At 38.2% G+C, this 15,952-nt stretch overlaps 1 protein-coding gene across 6 annotated transcripts in view; it reads left to right on the top strand.

Moving 5' to 3' along the window:
- The window catches only part of CRH (corticotropin releasing hormone), a 248,080-nt gene that overhangs the window by 270 nt on the left and 231,858 nt on the right, over positions 1 to 15,952 (top strand). For all 6 annotated transcript variants that reach the window (XR_010345559.1, XR_010345560.1, XR_010345561.1 and 3 more), the window contains exon 2: positions 357 to 433. The gene's annotated coding sequence lies outside the window, so the exon portion shown is untranslated. The remainder of the gene's footprint in view (positions 1 to 356; positions 434 to 15,952) is intronic.

The following is a 15,952-nucleotide window of genomic DNA, read 5'->3' as shown; positions in this document are numbered from 1 at the left end:
CACACAGAGCTAATTGTAGAAGATTCGGTTTGTTTTGGGAGTGAGTGGCGCTGGCAATGCAGCCGCCCCTAGTGGGCGCAGGTGTGCACCGACCATAGTGAACTAACTGACTTGGAGCTCCGGGGTCACATCCTCTTGGCCAGGCTCTGCAGTTAACACTGCCTGGGTTCCAATCCTGACTGTGCAGCTGTTGGTCCTTCAGCAATTTTACTTGTTGAGGCCTATTTTAAGGCCTATGAGATGGGGATAATAATACTTCCTAGGGCGGTTATAAGATAAATGAGTTAATATCCTCCAAGGGAGGGGAGTACTCAATACAAGTTAGCTAAATAGCGATTATTATTTCATTTTCATAGGGTCTGGGAGCTAAACTGAAGAGGCAGTGCTACATGGTGTTACACAGTGGTTCTTGAGTCAAACGGCCTGCAATCAGGTATCAGTTCACCATTACTTGGAGAGGATGTTTGACCTAAGCCCTATTTATAAGTTGACAAACATGAAGCATTAGTTCCTGCTACATAGTAAGAACTCAATATGTGTTAGCTATTAGTATTAACTATGTTATTAATTACTGTATTAACTATATTATTTTCACAGATGAAACAAGGAGGGCTCAGAGAAGTGAAATGACTTATCTAAGCTTGTATAGATAGGAAATGCAAGAACAAATATAGCTTAACTCTGGCTTTAAGTCTGTTGACGTATTTGCTGCAATATCATCCAAGCTCTTGTTTAATTAAAGTGTGATCTGCGTACCAGCGGCATAATATCCCCTGGGAGCTTGTTGGAAATGCAGAATCTCAGGCCTCACTCTGGATGTAATTTATCAGAACCTTTAATAAGATCTGTAGGTGACTAGGATGTGCACTTGAGTATCAGAGGCACTGTTGATTGTGTGGTTTACAGGATTTATCTCCCTTTCACTGGGAGCCAGGTTTATCCTAGAGGGGGTTAAGCTGGATAATTAACCATTGAAATTAACTTAATAGCAATGAGTAAATAGACTCAGTTTAGTTTCAGCATTGTACTAGACTTTTTCTTATCTAAAAGCATTTTAGAATTTGCTGTTTTTTTTTTTTCCCTGAACCTGCTTTAACATTCAGCATCAAGGCTTTAACATCAGTCATCCCATGTGGCCAAGGCTAGGTTAAAGACTGTATTAGCTAACTGCTTTGAGCCTTAAACTTTTGGGATTTGCCATAGGAGAGAGTTGAATGTATTGACACAACTGTTCTGGGCTTGGCTTGGTTTCTCATTCATTCATTCATTTACTTGACAAACATTTAATTGAATGGTTACTATGTGCCAGACACTAGGTACAAAGATAACTGAGACCTTATGGAGTACTGGGGAAGAAAAGTAAAAAGAAATTTACTATATAGTGTAATGTCATTGGACCTTTAGGAGGTACAAATATGTAGGAGTTAGCTTCTCTGTCAATCTTCCGAATTAGGAAAAGAAGAGCAGATGTTGACAAGTGTTAAATGGTATGATCTGGATCATACATGTCAGCTCTTAAACTCTGTTTTATGTTCAGTGGTTTTTTTTTTTTTTAGACAGTGTCTTACTTTGTCACCCAGGCTGGAGTCCAGTGGCACAATCTCAGCTCACTGCAACCTCAACCTCCTGGACTCAAGCGATCCTTCTGCCTCAGCCCCCCAGGTAGCTGGGACTACAGGCACTTGCCACTACACCTGGCTCTTTGTGTGTATGTGTGTATTTTTTATAGAGCCAGGATTTTGCCATGTTACCCAGGCTGGTCTCAAACTCCTGAACTCAAGTGATCCACCTGCCTTGACCTTCCAAAGTGCTAGGATTACAGGCATGAACCACTATGCCCAGCCATATTCATTTTTTTAAATAGTCTAAATGGATTTTAATTTCCTTGAAGACTAGAGACTGATTTTTACTTTCACATAGTACCGGACACATATTAGGTATTAAATACATGATTGTTTGAAAGAATAAACATTATAGGGTTCTCTAATTAAAAGGTGTTAATATTGTGTTAGATTCAAGGTGAGCAAAAGCAGTTAAGACTGGGATTTGGGGCTTAACAAAAAATCTTACTGAGGTAAGTGGATAAGTTGTGGTCTCCAGGTTGCATTTGTAGCATTCTTATTTTAGGCAAGACTATACAGTTTCTAGAAAAAGATGGCCCTTTCTAGGCGTGGTGGCTCACACCTGTAATCTCAGCACATTGGGAGGCCAAGGTGGGAGGATCCCTTGAGACCAGGAGTTCAAGACCAGCGTGAGCAAGATGGCGAGACCCTGTCTCTACAAAAAATAAAAAAATTAGCTGGCTGTTGTGGCATGCTTTGTAGTTCCAGCTACTCAGGAGGCTGAGGAAGGCTCCCTTGAGCCCAGGAGTTTGAAGTTGCACTGAGCTGTGATGGTGCCACTGCACTCCAGCTTGGGCAACAGAGCGAGACCCTGATTCTGAAATAAATAAGTCCCCTTCATTAAAAAAAGAAGGTCTACCAGAGATGCGTAAATATATGTGAATATGCATTAATAGTACAGCAAATGGCGATATATGTTGTCTTTTTCCTTTGTTGGTTTCCCTTCCTCCTTATATCCCATAAATACAGAGAGATCCTAAGTTTGGTCATCAGATCCCACTTTTTCCCTCTATATGCTCTCTATGACATGTCATCTACTTGCATGGTGTCAGCTACCACTTCTGTGCAGCTGGTTCTTACAGGTACATCTTTTCTTTTTCTCAGAGCTCTAGGATTAAATCTCCAACTACCTCCTGGGCTTTTTCGCCACGTTCTAAACTCAGTATGGCTAAAACTACATAACCACATCATCTTCTCAATTTGCTTCTCCTTCCATCATCCATCCATCCATCCATCCAGCCCCTCTTTTTCTCCCAGTAAATGTTTATAGAAGGCCTTTGATGCCTGAGGCACTGTGCTGGCATTGAGAATTAGTGAAAAACCAACTGAGTTGATGTTATCATCATTCTAGTCTAGAGTTTGGGCTTGAAACTATGAAGTCATCCTTGACTTTTCTCTTCCTATCCCCAAATCCAATCAATGTAAAAGTCCTGTTTGGTTTGGCTCTGTATTGTACCTTTTCCATTCCCACTGCCATTACCTTACCACTATTTTCCTAGACTGGAAATAGTCATCTGCTTCTCCACATCCTTTCTCCATCCACTCTGTCCCTGGCTTCCAGCTGGGTTTGGCCTGCAGGGGCAGTGACAGAAGATCAGAAGATATGAACAGAGTGAGGGCATGTATGCAGATTGCCATGAAAAGTCAATCAAAAGGCCACAGCTCCCATCAGGTAGTCCTGTCCATGCAGCCATCCTCCTGCTGCTCCTCTAAGCTGCTCCCTTGGTTGCCGCCGCAGGTCTAGGAGTGATTATGGTAGCACTACTGTTCTTTGTCAGTTTCCTTAAACTGCTCACATCTCTGCAAGTATTCTTTGTTTATCTTTCTTAAATTACCCAGCTTGATCACTGCCTGTTTGTGATCACTGCCTGTTTGCTGCCCTGACTGATATCCTGAGAACCATCCTAGGAGCATCCCAACATTTCCTGCTTCCATACTCTTTTTCAGGACAGTCCTGAAGCTTTACCTTTGGTGGATCTGGCCAAATCACTCTTCTCAAAAACTCTCCTTTCTCCTTAATGAAATAATGATTATTTTTGGTCTTGGATGTTCATGATCTGGCCCCAAGAAATCACGTCATGATAGTCCTCCTTGTGTTTTATGGAGGTATGCGTGATATGTTTTAATCACATGTCATGATAGTCCTCCTTATGCTTGTTTCCAAATATTTCTTTCCCACTCTTATTTTCTATTTTAGCTCTTTCTAGAGCCTTAGAACATTCCTCAAGAAAGTCGAAAGTGAGGTGAGTTGCAGGGCAGAAAAAGCAGCAATTATATTTTTGTAGCAACTATTATAAAGTGAACCTGGAGGGAGAGTTTTTCCTGAAACAGGAACAAGAAGGTTAAAGCCATGAAAGCATACCTTTCATGTTCCCTCAAAACATAACTACTTTGGTCAGTAAAACATTTTTATGAGAAATTTCTTTTTCATTCTTTGATGTCACATTAACTTAGATTTACTTTCTAAATGTCTCTTTTTCAGTTGCCTCTTTTTGGTAGAAGAAATTGTTAGGGATGATTCAACCATTCTTTAATCCTGCTGTGAACATACTTTATAAAAGTATTTTTGTCTATTAAATTCAATGTGCCAGTAATTTGATAAAATAGGAGAAAAGGGCCCTTAAAATGCTTACATTATTTCCTCATGGCTCATTTTTACTGATTTGTAATTTTAATTCGGAGTACTTAAAGGAAAAATTTAACTTTGAAAATTTCTTAATCATAGACAAAACTTGTATTTGTATTTATGTATTTCAGTTGTAGTGAGAAACCTATACTAAAAGTTTATTATTTTATCTTAAAGAAGAACAAAGAAGATATAGCATTTCATATAGTTAATGTAGAAGCAGATAGAAAAATGACCAAAAACACTGTACATTCACCTACAAAGAACTTTGGATTTTAGGATAGTAAAAATGATGGTAGACTTTTGGAACTGATTTAAGTTGTTTTGCTCTCTGTTGTAGGGTGAAAATGCTGTGATATCTTTTCTCAGGCCTCAAAAGGGTCATGGCTGCCAGGTGTAGTGGCTCATGCCTATAATCCCAGCACTTTGGGAGGTCGATGTCGGTAGATTGCCTGAGGTCAGGAGTTTGAGACCAGCCTAGCCAACATGGCGAAACCCTGTGTCTATTAAAAACACAAAAATTAGCCAGGCGTGGTGGCAGGTGCCTGTAATCCCAGCTACTCAGGAGACTGAGGCAGGAGAATCACTTGAACCTGGGAGGTTGGAGGTTGCAGTGAGCCGAGCATTCCAGCCTGGGTGACAGAGCGAGACTCTGTCTCACAAAAAAAAGAGAAGGGCTAGTATCATGGCTGACACTCCTATAAGGAAAGACAGGTTAACAAGAGAAAAGCAAGGCAAATTTATTCAGTTGAAGTTTTGTGTGACATGGAAGCCTTTACATTGAAGACCCAAAAACCCAAGGGAAAACTCCATTTTTATGCTTAGATTCAATGAAGAGTGGACAACCATGTAAAGATGGGATTGGACAAAAAGGAAGTAATCTAATGTAATAGATTGAAGGGGAATAACCCAGCAAGGCCTGTCTATTTGGATTCTTCTTGGCCTCTCTGTGTGGCATTCCTTCCTCCTGGGTGTAGAACAGGGCTGCTTCTGGAATAAGGGTTTTATGATTTACTATCAGACAAGGTAGACCAGATAATTTCTTTATGACCGGCTCTTACGCAGAAAGGCAATGGAAGTTGAGAGAAATATGTTTAGTCTCTGTGACCCACTGTGGGGAAGAAGAATTCTGATTTCTGTGGCCAGCCTTAGGGTAGAAGGGGGACTGGGAAGCAGGAAAGCAGAAGACCAGACAGAGACTTTGTTTCTGGGGCCCTTCCAGTATCCTTTAGCTCAAAGTACTCAGCATGCCAAAGCACCTCACTTTGGGGCATTATTTTCTGAGCTCCAATGCTGTAAAAGACACATGGTTTTTATTTTCCAAAAATTGTTAGATGCAGTGTTTTGCATTTGCCACAATCTTCCTACCACCTGTAAGATAAGTAAGCACCACTAGCTGATAGTTTTTATTTATAAAACATCATCATATCCTAAGAGATTGAGATCGATATTAGTCTTTAGATTTTACTTCTATAAGGAGATCAACTATGTGGATGAAAGACTGATACAAAATGGAAAGCTGAATTTCCAGAATTTTAGGGATATTTACACTCAAATTAATAACAGAAAATTTAGATCTGCTTATTAATCTATCATTTTAATTACATTTTAATTTGTGACATTGAAGTTATAATGAGTAAAAAACCCTTTTGGGTTTTTATTAATCAGCAACACCCGAACAATTTTTGTAAATTGCTTTAGAGTAGATTTACTCCAGATGAGGCAACTGAGTCCAGAATACCTTTCCCCTAAAGAAAGCAACCTTGTTGCGATGCAGCCTTCAATTGGCCTTTGTAGTCATAGACCATGTATGAAATATCAATCCTTTCTAAATGAAGTAACTGTCAATCAAATTTTTCTTTTAAACTTCCCACTAGAGCAATATTAAGAGTACACAGGGAAGTTATGAAGTTGTGATATGCCTAATAAACATGACTTTCTGGCTCTTCTTAACCATGAATTATTTCTAAACATTATTAACCCATTATTTTTTAGAACACATCTGTGAAAAGTGAAAACCATGGATAGAAAAATCAAAACTCTGACCACATATGTGGTCAATTCTGTAGCCTATACTTCTCTTATTCCAAGTGTTTTTACTTGCCAAAGGAAGACAACAAAGGAAAGAACCTCTTAGTGGCAAGTAGGTGTCACTGTGTACTTGTCAGTCTCTGAGAGTGCACCACAGTCTTGTCAGCTCCCCAGGCTGCTTGGGGATCCAGAAGATCCAGTTGCTTGTAGTGTAGGTGATTTTCCCCAGGCCTAAATAGGACTTATGATTTAGAATGTATAAAAATGTTCCTGGCATTTCCTAATATTTATTTCCCTTGCCGCATTATCCATAATACTGTGAATTTTTAGTTAAGGAAGCTGGCTTCTTACGGTGTATCTGGGTTTTCTTCCCTGGAAAACCTCTGAATTTCAAAGGAAACAAAGTTTAGGTCTCAAGCGTCCCCTTATTTATCTTGAAAATGAAGAGTTTTGAAGAGGTTGGCTTTACAATTCATCTCTACGATCCTTTTCTTTTGTTTCAAACCTACATCCTTCAGGCACTCCAATGTTGTTTTCTTATAAAGTGCTTTCTTTCCTAGTTGTTGTTTAAAGTTTTTGACCAGTATACCTCATTTTACAAACCTCCCCCTCTTTCTGAGTCATTTATCTCATTTCCTAGGCTGATTGTATGATTTCACTTAGTGAAACAGCTTCCTGTGTGCACAAGAAGACTGTGACTGTACAAATGTCAATCAGTTTTTAATTATGTGGAGGCTGATTATTGTGTTTTATAGCTTATTTGTGATTCTTTTCTTTTTTCTTTGCTTACCATTAAAGAGAATTGGCAGGATATAGTCCATTTTATTGTTGTTAGTTGTTCTGGAAAAATGTCCAGAGACAAGATAGAGAAGAAGATAGAAGATATATTTATAAAATGTTTATTTTTATAAAGTTGAATCTGAGAATGGAAAGATTTTGGATTGATGATCTCTTTTCTAGCTCAAGATCTAGAACTGATGATGATGTCCTTTGATTGTTACAGAAAAAGTTTTAAAACAGAAAAGTTTTAAAGATAGCTTCAAAATTAACTTCTCTACATAATAAAATTGGGACAGGTTTGTGCTTCCTAGTTTGACGTTGCTTCAGGGAAAGTTAGTGAGGAAATTTTAATACAAGGAAGGTAAAGTAAAACAAAAACAAAACATTACTAGTATGTTTAGTAATTATTATTCTGAGTATGAGTCTTGGTGATTTTTGGCCTGATTACCTGGGGTCAAATTCCCTAAGGGATCATCACCCCACCTGAAAAATGGGCTAACATGATTTCTCAGTTTTAGAGTTCTATGAGTTGGAGATTAGTTCATCAAGCACACTTTTGCAAAGAACTCTACAGGGGTAGTCAGGAGACTAGCTCTGGCTCCATCTCTGTCACTCCATAGTTGTGTATGGCTTTGGCCCAGTCACTTTACCTCTTTATGAGTTTCCTTATGTATGAAGTGAGCTTCACCAACTTCGCTCTATGCCTCTTCCAGCTCCATATAGCAGCTTATGCCTTTGTTAAGATGGCCTCAGGAGAACACGGTGGGTGATAGTGAAGCATAGACTTGAAGTCAGATGTTCGTAATTGGGGTTCCATGGGTGAACTTCAGAGGAAAATGAATCCTTTGATGTTTTATGCAAATTTGTGGATGCATGTGCATTTTTATGAATAGAAGATTTTTTTTTCCCATCAGATTCTCAAAGGCATCTGTGACTCTCTATCCCTCCTTCACAAGGTTAGGAACTACTATATTGTAGGAAAGGGAGATAAATAAGGCTGGAGGGAGTAACTGATGAAGCCTTTATGAAAGAAGAGAATCTTGAGTTGGCTTTTCAGCCTGACTTTGAATAGATAGAAGGAAAGGAGCATTCTAATAGATGGTAACAATATGAATAAAGACACGTAGCCAATATTTATAGCAAGTATAATATGTTAGGCACTGATTATCTTTATAAGTCCTCACAATAGGCCTAAGAGGTAGATGTTATCAATATCCTCATCTTATATATGAGAAGACTGAGGGTCGTAAAGATTAAGTTACTAAGTTACTATACAGTTAATAGTTGGTAGAATCAGGATTTGAACCTTTGCAGTCCAATTTCAGAGTCCACGCATGTAAGCACTGCATCATAAAGCTTCTTCTCTCTGGTTCACTAGCAATTTGGTTTGCCCAGAATAGATGATTTGTGTTGGGGACAGGTAAGAAATAAGCTTGGCAAATGGGCAGGATGGTGCCAAATGTGGTGCAACTTAAGGATCAAGAAGAATTTCAATTTGATGCTATAGGGAACAGGGAGTCACGGAAGTTTTAGACCAGTGAAGACATAACTACAATGGTATTTTCTTAATCTTATATTTAAATCTTCCATGTTCTTACTAATTTTGTGTTTTCTTGATCTATCAGTTACTTGAAAGATGTGTTGAAATCTACTTTGATTATAAATTTCCATTGTATATTTGATGCTCTAATAGTAAAAAGCATGGCATTTTGAATTGCTGAATCTTCCTTTTATCTTTTTATCATAATATAGTGACCATCTTTATTCTTAAAAATGCTCTAATGACACTATAGCTATATTGTTCTTGGTTAGTGTGTACTTGGTACATCTTTTTTCATTTTTTATTTCCAGCCTCTTTGCATCCTTTTGCTTTAGCTATGTCTCTTTAAGCAATATATATCTGAATTTTGTTGTTGATTTGTTTTTTATATCAAATCTGCCACTATCTGACTTTTAATTAATACAGTTAGATTATATTTATTATAATTACTGATGTATTGAATTTATTTCCATCTTATTTTGTGCTATCTATCTACCTGGACTTTTCTGTTTCTATTTTTCATCTGCTCCTGCATTGTAATGGCTCGCTTGCGTTTTCTTTTACATTTTAACCTTAACTTCCTACTAGTTTGGAAATTGAACACTCTATTTTTATCCTTGTGGAGTGACCCTTCAGGTGTTAATGGCATAATTGACTTAAATTTAAACAACTTTACCCTCCTCCTATCAAATTTATAAATTTTTGAGTGCTTTAACTCTGATGGCACTCTTTTTCATACACACTACTATTTTCCTGAGTTTTAGTTCCATCTTGATTTTATGCACTACAGATTAATCATCTTAAAAACACTATTTTATATAGTGAAATTTGGCCATATGATTATATATTTCTTTGCTCACCAGTCCTTACATTTCAGCCCTTCCTTTTGAGTTCATTTTCCTTCTTCCTGAAATACATCTTTTAGTAGTTTTGTTGATCAGGGTCAGTTAGTAGTAAACACTTGTAGTCTTCGTTTCTATGGCTTTATTTCACCCTCACTGTTGAATGGTAAGTTGGCTGGACTTGAAATCCAGGCTGCCAGTTATTTTTTTTTTCTTTGCCAGTTCTTTGAGGATATTATCCCATTATCTTTTGTTTTGTTTTCTTGCTGCTATTGCTGCTATTAAGAAGTCTGTCAGTTGAATTGTCATTCCATGTAGATCCTGTGCTAGATGCAGAGATGTGCTTCCCAGATCCCTCTTCCAGGAGGAACTTCCTGTCCAGATGGGGAGGACTGCGACCATCACACAGCCTCTACCTGTCAGCTCTTCTGAGGTCTGTCTCAACTGCAGAGAGCTGCTTCCCCTGAAATCATGTTCTATGGAATACCTGCCTTCTGTGACTGAGTATGGCAGGGATAGACAGGCCTGGCCAGCCACTTCAGCCCAGTGCAGAACACTCTGAAAGGTCATTCTTTCCTCTGAGCTCCCTGCTGGGTTAGCTGAGGCCTTGTCAGGCCACATCACAGTGTGATTTCTCCCTCTGCTCAGACCTCCTTCCACATTTTCCTCTCCTGGGAGTTGATCTCTAATAAACATTTTGCATTCCAAACTCTGTCTTATTGTCTACATACTTCTCTTTTCTCTGTGGCTTCATCCAAGGTCTTCGGGTTCTGTGGTTTCACCAGAATAGTTCTAAATGTGGATTTCTTTGTATCCACCATACTCAGGATTTCTCATTTCTGAATTGGAGGGTTTATGTCTTTTGCTAACATTATTAGTCTTTCTCATTTTGAATAATTCCACTGCCATTTCTTTTTTCTTTTTTATATATATAAATAAATATATTAGGCCTTTGTTTTTCTTTGCCTCTGTGTGCCATCTTCAGTGTACTTCCTCTGGTCAGTTTTCCAGTTCACCAATTTTCCCTTCATATTTATATTAGCTGCTTTGTAAATTACCTATTGAGAGCCAGGTGCAGTGGCACATACCTGTAATCCCAGTGCTTTGGGAGACTGAGATGAGAGGATAGCTTGAGGCCAGGAGTTTGAGACCAGCCTAGGCAGCATAGTGAGAACTCATCTCTTAAAAAGAAAACAGGGCAAAAACAAAATTAGGTTGGTGCAAAAGTTATTGCGGTTTTAATTTAATTTCTAAAAATTAGCCAGGTATGGTGGCATGTGCCTGTAGTCCCAGCTATTCAGATGTCTGAGGCAGGAGTATTGCTTGAGCCCAGGAGTTCAAGTCCACAGTGAGCTATGATTCTCCAGCTCGGGTGACAGAGTTCGACCCTGCCTCTAAAATAAATAATCTATTGAACTTTTAATGAACACGCTATACTTTTGATTTGTAAAAATTCTGATTGTTTTGTTTTCAAGTCTGTTCTTTTCACATAGTATCTTGGTTTTTTTTTATATTTAAAGTTTGTCTTTTAGGTCTTTACTTAGAACATTTATTTTATGTTTTCCATCTGTTAGCTCTATTATCTAAAGATCCTGAATACCTAGTATTGCTTTTGTTGTGTCTGTTGATTGATTTTCCATGTGTTTGGTAATTTTGAATTGTGTATTTGTTTTTGGCAAGGCTTTATCTGTGGGAATCCTATGTAATCTGGATTGAGGGCATGTCCTCTCAGAGAAGTTTTGAATTTGTCTCATCATTAGCTGGAAACCTTTTTAAAAAATTATAGAAGCTTCTAGGTCATTTGGGTTATATATAAACCCCAGACCCACATGAGAAGGAGCCCATAGCAAGATCGAGTTAAAACATTTTTAAAATTAATTTTTATGGGTTATGTGAGATATTTTGATACAGGCATGCAATGCATAATAATCACATCAGGGTAATGGGGTATCATCTCAAGCATAGGTAAAATATTTTTTTCCACACCTGATCCGGGTTATGTCATTCAAACTTCTTCATTATAATTTCCTTCCATTACTGGTTGGATTAAGCTTCCTGTTTACTCTTTCATCTAGGCCCTTCATGATTCCTCATTTATTTGGGGATCTTGTTTCTAATTTCCCACCTCATGTGGCCTGAGGTCTTTTCCCTTGAGCAGTAAAATCCAAATCCCTAGGTGTTGGAGACCAGCACCCATCCTTTCCACCCTTCCAGGACTGCTGTAACATCCACCCCAGTTTTTAGTTCTTTCTTTGCTTTTGGTCTCTGAAACTATTGTTTCCTTTCATGAAACCTCAACTATAAATTCAAAATTATATTTGTCCTATTTTATGCAACATTTTTGACATTTGCCATTACACTCCAGCCTGGGCAATGGAGCAAGACTCTATCTCTAAAATAATAATAATAGTAATTTTTAAAACCCAAACAAAATTTAAAAAAGAAGAGGAACTTTGAACATGCACACTTATAGAAGGAAGATGATGCAAAGACATGGAGAAGACAGCCATTTGTAAGCCAAGGAATGAGGCCTGGAGCAGATCCTTCCTTCATGGTCCTTATAAGGAACCAACCCTGCTGACAACTTGATTTTGGATTTCTAGACTCTAGAATATAAGAAAGTACATTTCTATTATAAGAAAGTATTATAAGAAAGTGCCCTCCTCCCTCCCTCCCTCCCTTCCTCCCTTCCTTCCTTCCTTTTGACACTGAGCCTCATTCTGTCACCCAGGCTGAAGTGCAATGGCGTGATTTCGGCTCACTGCAACCTCTGCCTCCCAGGTTCAAGTGATTCTCCTGCCTTAGCCTTCTGAGTAGCTGGGATTACAGGGGCATGCCACCATGCCCAACTAATTTTTGTATTTTTAGTGGAGATGGGGTTTCATCATGTTTATCAGGCTGGCCTTGAACTTCTGACCTCAAGTGATCTGCCCACCTCAGCCTCCTAAAGTGCTGGGATTACAGGGGTAAGCCACTGCGCCCGGCCTAATTTCTATTGTTTAAGCCACCCAGTGTGTGGTTAGGGCAGCCCTAGCAAACTACTACACTGACCAACATATTTAAATTGTATAGACTTCATTTTTTTCATCTGTAAACTGAAGGAAAATTACATTATCTTCCTCATCCTATTGTAAAGGATTAAATATGATAATGTTTGCACCATGTCTGGCACATAGAAAGTATTTGTTACATGTTGGCTTTTATTACTAGTATCGAACTTGGTATATTGAATGTGGTTGTTACATCCTTTCAATAGCAGATTGGCTTATCTGTTATTTTACTATTTTGGAGGTGTCTTCAGGCATTCACATTTCCTTCATTTTGAGTTATCAAAATTTCAGCTTAATAGAACTTGAATTTTAAAATTTATCGTTCAAACTATTCTCTAAAAATATCTCATATGCAAATGATCCCAACCAGATTGTGGTATTCAAAAATAGTCAAAAGACCATTAGCTTAACTCCATGGAAGTCCATATAGAGAAGAAGACCTAAAATAGAATGTGAATTATTGTTGAAGTCTTTCAGAAGGAAGTTTAAAGAAGTAAAGGTGGTTATAGATTATTTGAATAAAATACATTAGTAAACTACATATCCCGTAAAATATACTACATTCTTATGTAGGAATAATATTAAACCTGCTTAGCCAAATAACCTTTTAAAGATAAAAAGACTTCTCTGTTTACTTTGCTCAAAGTTTCCTTTGCAATAGCTGATAATGTCACAGAGCTCTTAGTGCCTAAGATAGGAAAATAGCAGAATATGTAGGGGAAGAGTACTTTAGAATAAAGTGATAAAAGGATCAGTGGGAAGGATTGGAGTCTCTAGAAATGAATGCTTTAGGAAAGAATCACATGCACTTTCCCCCAGTTTACTCTAATTGTGCAAGTCATCCTTCATTAGAGAGTGAATTAGACTTTTGTTAATCACGAATGTTGAAGGTTGGGCTAGAAGAATCTTTCCTAATGGTGGGATATAATTTAATGTTTATAACAAAACAAGAGTGGATTCTAATTCGGAGTCTAATTAATTTACCAATTTCAGGCATTGTTAGAAAAGTGATGCAAACTGTAAACTTTCTGTTAGGTAATAATACTAACTTGTTTCCCACACAGCATCATAGAAAAGGCTATCAATTGGGGTTCTGAGTTGTTTGTATTGAAAAGCCAGCCTCTTAGTCTGGAGTTTTCCACTCTCCAGTGTGAGGAAGGGAGGAGAATATAAAGGAGATGTTAATAGGGATGGTACATGTGAAATGTTGGAAGATTTGGAAGCAATCCTAGATTATATTTAAGAAACAATCTGGCTTTTTTCTTTAGAAAATATTTCACTATACAAGCAATGCATAACATATGCTTTTGAAAAATTCAGGCAATATAGAAGCATGGAATTCCTTATCATTTTATCTCTTCTCTTCTTGAGATTTTGACTTCTCCTTCTCAGAGATAAATCTGAGAAGGAGATAGATTTACATTCATATCTAAGAAAGTACACACACACATAGTTTAGAAAACATATATAGGATAATACTTTTTAAATGTTTTTCCTGTGATTTGCTTTCTCCTACCCCTTAACAATAAATATTAATTAGGTTTGGCTGGGTTGTATTGCAGTAACAAATTGATGACAAAATTTTAGTGGTTTTAACACAATTAAAATTTATTTCTCATTCATATTTTATGGATTGGTTGGGGAGTGTCTCTGCTCCACAGAGTTATTCAGGGTCCTAGGCTTTTGGAGTTTTCACTTTTTTTGAGATGGAGTCTAGCTGTGTTGCCCAGACTGGAGTGCAGTGGTGTGATATTGGCTCACTGCAGCCTCCACCTCCCAGGTTCAAGCGATTCTCCTGCCTCAGCCTCCCAAGTAGCTGGGATTACAGGCACCTGCCACCACACCCAGCTAATTTTTATATTTTTAGTAGAGATGGGGTTTCACTGTGTTGAGCAGGCTGTTCTTGAACTCCTGACCTCGTGATCTGCCCGCCTTGGCCTACCAAAGTTCTGAGATTACAAGCGTGAGCCACTGCGCCCAGCCCTGGAGTTTTCACTTTTAAAAACTGCACCCTCTTTGGTTGCTGTCATAGGAGAGGTGCAACCGCAGAGAAGGATGTGTGCTTTTTGCTGTTTCAGCCCAGAAATGACACGTGTTACTTTTTCTCTAAGCCTATTGGCCAGAACTAATCATGTGGACTTGCTTAAATGCAAGGGGTATTAGAAACAGGAGTAAATATAACATTTGGCAAGGATTATGATCTCTGACAATGTCTTACAGCTATTTCAGTATCAGTATGCTTAAATCTACTAAATTTTAAAATAACTACATTGCATTCTATAATGTGAATGCATTGTAATTTAGTTAACTATCTCTGTTGATAGGCATTAGAGTCATTCTCATTCTTACACTGTTGCCATGAACATATTTGCATATACTGTATATCTTTGTACATCTTTTGGAGATACCTGAGTAATAGAATACTAGGATTAAAGGGTACTCCATATTTAGTTTTGATGAACACTCCAACATTATTATCCAAAAGGACCTTATCATGTGATACCACCTTAATCCTGCAATAATGGCCATAATAATAATAATAATAATAATAATAATAATAATAAATAGGTGCTGACGTGGATGTGGTGAAAAGGGAACACTTTTACACTGTTGGTGGGAATGTAAACTAGTACAATCACTATGGAAAACAATGTGGAGATTCCTTGAAGAACTAAAAGTAGATCTACCATTTGACCAGCCGTCCCACTCCTGGGTATCTACTCAGAGGAAAAGAAGTCATACGGAAAAGATACTTGCATGTGCATGTTTATAGCAGCACAATTCGCAATTGCAAAATCGTGGAACCAGCCCAAATGCCCATCAGTCAACGAGTGGATAAAGAAAATGCAGTATATATATACTGTGGAATACTACTCAGCCATAAAAAGGAAGGAATTAATGGCATTTGCAGCAATCTGGATGGAATTAGAGACCATTATTCTAAGTGAAGTAACTCAGGGATGGAAAACCAAACATCGTTAGGTTCTCACTCATAAGTGGGAACTAAGCTATGAGGATGCAAAGACCTAAGAATGATACAATGGACTTTGGAGACTCAGGGGAAAGAGTGGGAGGGGATGAAGGATAAAAAAACTACACATTGGGTACAGGGTACACTGCTCGAGTGATGGGTGCAGCAAAATCGCAGAAATCACCACTAAAGAACTTATTCATGTAGCCAAACACCACCTGTTCCCCTCAAACCTATTGAAATAAAAAATAAAAACCTGAAAAAACCACAAAAGAACTGTATCAGTTTACACTCCTGCCAACTTTGGATATTATCAATGTTTTAAATTTTTTGCCTATGCTGTGGATAAAAAATGGAACCTCGGCTGGGCAGTGTGGCTCATGCCTGTAATCCTGGCACTTTGGGAGGCCAAGGGAGGAGGATCGCTTGGGACCAGGAGTTGGAGCCCAGCCTGCGCAACATAGGGAGACCCTGTCTCTACACAAAATTT

The sequence above is a fragment of the Aotus nancymaae genome, unplaced genomic scaffold (genome assembly GCF_030222135.1).
Source record: "Aotus nancymaae isolate 86718 unplaced genomic scaffold, 86718_ANA_hifiasm-v0.15.2.pri h1tg000036l, whole genome shotgun sequence".
In the NCBI taxonomy this organism is placed as follows: domain Eukaryota; kingdom Metazoa; phylum Chordata; class Mammalia; order Primates; family Aotidae; genus Aotus; species Aotus nancymaae.
The sequence above is the reverse complement of the archived record's forward strand: the minus strand, read 5'-3'. Positions and strand labels throughout refer to the sequence as shown.